This window comes from Otolemur garnettii, unplaced genomic scaffold, assembly GCF_000181295.1.
Source record: "Otolemur garnettii isolate 467f Iridium unplaced genomic scaffold, OtoGar3 scaffold00032, whole genome shotgun sequence".
NCBI classification, from domain to species: Eukaryota; Metazoa; Chordata; class Mammalia; order Primates; family Galagidae; genus Otolemur; species Otolemur garnettii.
The window spans coordinates 15455166-15459420 of record NW_003852427.1 but is presented as its reverse complement, the minus strand read 5'-3'; positions in this window follow the sequence as shown (position 1 = coordinate 15459420).

Here is a 4255-nt window from a genome sequence, read left to right as displayed (position 1 = left end):
ATCAAGGGGATGTTTACTTCATAGGATGTATTGGAGAAGGTTCCGTCCTTCTCAATATTTAGGAATAGGTTCTGCAATATACAATCTTTGAAGATGCAATAGAATTCTCATGTGAAGCTATCTGGTCTTGGGCTTTTTTTTTTTTTTTTTTTTGATTGTTGGAAGCATTTTTATTGTTTCTACAATCTCTGTACTTGATATTGGTCTGTTCAAGAGATCTATTTCTTCCTGGGTAAGCTGGGAAGATGGTGTGATTACAGGTAGTGGTCCATTTCCTCCACATTGTCAAATTTCTGGGCATAAAGTTTTTTGTAGTAGTCAAAATAATCTCTTGTCTCTCTGTGGTATCAGTTTTTATTTCCCCCTTTTGGTTTCTTATTGAGGGTGCTAAAGATTTTACTTTTCTGTTTCTAGTTAATCTGGCCAATGGTTTATTGATTTTATTTATCTTTTTGAAGAACCAACTTTTTGTTTCTTTTATTTTCAGAATGTTTTTTTGTTATTGATTTTATTTCTTTCTGATTTAATTTTGGTTATTTCTTTCTTCTGCTAGGTTTGGGATTAGATTGCTCTTCCTTTTCCATTTCCTTAAGAGGTTTTATGAGTTTGTTGTTGCACTTTCTTTCTGTTTTTCAGATGTAGGAGTCTAATGCAATAAATTTACCTCTTAAGACTGCTTTTGCAATGTCTCACAGGTTTCAGCAGCTTGTGTCTTCATGGTTGTTATGTTTTAGGAAGTTAATAAGTTCCTCTTTTGTCTCTTCATTGACCCAGCTGTCAGTTAGCATACAGCAACTGTTTTATATCCATGCCTTTGTGTGGGGATGACAATTTTGTTGGAGTTTAGTTCCACCTTTATTACCCAGTGTTCTGAAAAGCTGCAAGGTAAAATTTCAATTCTTTTGATTTTGTTGAGGTATGATTTGGGTCTTAGGATATGATTTATTTTGAAGAATGTTCCATGGGCCAACATGAAGAATGTGTATATCTCTGTTAATCTCATTTGTTCTAGGGTCACATGTAAGTCCTTTGTATCTTTGTTTAGTTTCTGTTTAAAGGATCTGTCAAGCTCTGTAAGATGAGTGTTAAAGATCCCTGCTATTATGTTGTTATGGGATATCATATTGCTCAGACTAATTAAGGCCTGTTTCAAAAATCTGGGAACCTTTAAGTTGGGTGCATAAATATTTAGAATTAAATGTCTTCTTGTTGTATTGTCCCCTTGAGCAATGTGAAGTGTTCATCTTTGTCTGTTTTGACTTTAGTTGCTTTAATTTCACTTGTATCTGAAAATAAGATTGCAACTCATCTTTTCTTCTGATTTCCATTCACCTGAAAAATTGTCTTCTAATCCCTAACTCTGAGTTTTACTTTGTCCTTCAAGGCTAGGTGTGTTTCCTGCAGACAGCAATGGATGACTTGTGCTTTTTTTATCCAACTAGCCAGCATTTGACTCATCATTGGTGAATTGAAGCCATTAACATGTATTGAGATAATGGATGAGTGTGATGGAGTTCTAGTCATCTTATTTTGTGAAAGTCCATTGCTTTGCTTTGTTTTGTATCATTGTGAAAGCTAGGTTTTGTCCTTTAGTTTCTGGGTGTTTACCTTGCTGGTGGTCCATTGTGATGGTCAATGTGTTGAATAGGTCTTAAGTATTTTCTATAAAGCTGGTCTTCTTGTGGCAAACTTCCATTGTTTGCATATCAGTAAATGATTTGATTTTTCCATCAATTGTAAGGCTTAGCTTACAGGATTTCTGAGCTGAAAATTGGCCATTTTTATAGTATCCTAAATAGTAGGCCACTATAGATAGCTGGGTAGATGATGGATGAATGGATAGATAGATAATTTGGTCCTTTAACATAACGTACTTAATAACCTTTTCTAATCATTTTCCATTGTGACTCCTGGATGGTTTGCAATCCCCAGACTTTATATAGTTCCAAAGCAATTTTGGAACTCTTTTTCTGAAATGGCTTTCAGAGCTATTATCATATGAGGTATGACAATTAAGTTTGTGAACTCATCCTAGAAAAAAGTGCTTTGAAGGGTGGATTCAGTGCTGGCATTGGTGTGTAGCTTCCCAAGGGGAGTACCTTGAGGGTGACCATAGTGATATTCAGCAATGAGGTACGTAGTACTTTTTCCAGGATGAGTTTGTGGATTTAATTATGTGATCTTATATAATTGTTAGATAGTTATTATTTATTGTAAAACAGTGTTACATTTGTAAATACTTGTATTTATATTTAAATATCTATCTACCCTCTAAAGTCTGATGACAATACATCACACCTGTTCTCTTCACTGAGCTAGAACCAGATCATTGGCAGGAACATAGAGCTCCTTGGGGGCCACTGCTAAACACTTGTTCCTCTTGACTTCTCCTTGACATATAATCATTTCCTTGAATTTTGGATTATTCATTCCCTAGAACTTCTTTTAATGTTTTTTTTCTATGCATTTAATGGACAGAGTATTTATATATCCTGCTATTAAACATTCTTAAATAGAATGAACTATATGCATTCTCTAATGACTTGCTTTTTCTGTAAGTGTTATCATTTGGAGTTTCATCCTTGTTTATATGTACAGTTGCAGTTGTTTTCACCATGGTATACTATAGTTTCATGAGTGTATACAAGAACTGATTTATACAGTGTATCATTGATGGGCAATTTTCAATCTTTTAAAATATGAATAGCGGTATCAAGAACATTCTTTTGTATATCCTTTTTATGTGTGCAAGAGTCACTCTCAGATATATATGTAGGAGTATGTACAGTTCAAAGTTATGGAAAACTGTGGTCATTTTCCTCAATAATATAGACAATCATCATTGAGAAATAAGATCAATACTTTGAACTCCTCTGGCTGGCCCAAATTAGGACTGACATTTTTGTATGCCCCCAGAATACCTTCTTTAACCTCTTAAGATATGTAGGACATTGTATGATAACCTTCTGCTCCACAAGTGAGTGGAGATTGTCCTAGGCATTCATCTTGGGAATACAGATACTTCAGCTGAGAATGTACATGGTGACTCATGTCATGGTGATTTTTGCTGAGTTAAATCAGCCTCAACAGTGTTGAGGACTCACTCCTATGGTATTCTAATCCTGCTTTGACCCATTCTGTATTGGTGACTTTTTACTCCCCACAAACAACACCAATAACCACATTACTCTGATAAACAGAGTGATGTATTGGATCCCACATGGATGTTGATTTAGAAGTACTTGCCTTTAGCAGGGTTGACTATTATATATTGGAGACATGTTGTTATAATTAGAGATAATATGTGAGAAGTGTTGGGCCCTTTGCTTTACACTTGATATGCAGTGAGTAATTATAACGTTTATGGATACTGTTTTCTTTGTTATTTGTAATTACTCAGAAATTAGAAATTCAGGTCTACTAAAAGTCCCTTGTTAATAATTGGCTTTATTTGAGGGGGATGATTTAATCTAGAATATTTTAACTTTGCCCTCATTCCTTCTTACAAATCTCATCTCAATTTCTAGTTTCCTTTTCTGGGTTATTCTGATAATGTTCAAATGCACATTTTTTATTTGTGTGTATAAATTTATTCTTTTGGCTTCAAACATAACGTGGCCCAGCTTAAACTGCTGACTCTTACTTTCCTCAGTACCTATGATCTGGGGGCCATCCTCCTCTCTACTTCCATTGAAGCTATCACCATCAATTCAGTTACCCTGGGCTAAAATTGAGACCCGAGGTTGACTCATCTATTTCCCTTTGTCCTTCAGCAACTCCTGTAGGTTGTGCACAAACACCAATGTCTCTGAGTACTTCTAACTCTCTCTGGTGTCACCTGCATAATCTAAACCCTACCAATACTCACTGGATTACAGCTGCCATCCCCTCACTGCTCCTTCTCTCTACTTTCCCTCTCAATATGTGGCAGAGGTCAGATCTGATCACTCCTCTGACAACAATCCTTGAGACTTCTTGTTAGAGTTATGAAACATGCCAAACACCCAAACACCTTGCCATGGCTATTAGATGTGATTAGACCTCACTCTTCATCTCTTACCTCAGTTCTCTTCATGCCCCTTGGCCTAGTAACATCTGACCTCTTTTTCTTTCTTTCTCTTAAATATTCCAAACTTAATTCCATCTCTGTCTGGGCCTTTTCACTTTCTTTCCTCTGTTCCTAAAACTTTACCCATGATTTTAGTGTGAAATTTCCTTTTTATAATCCAAGTAGTTCTTTTTTTTTTTTTTTTTT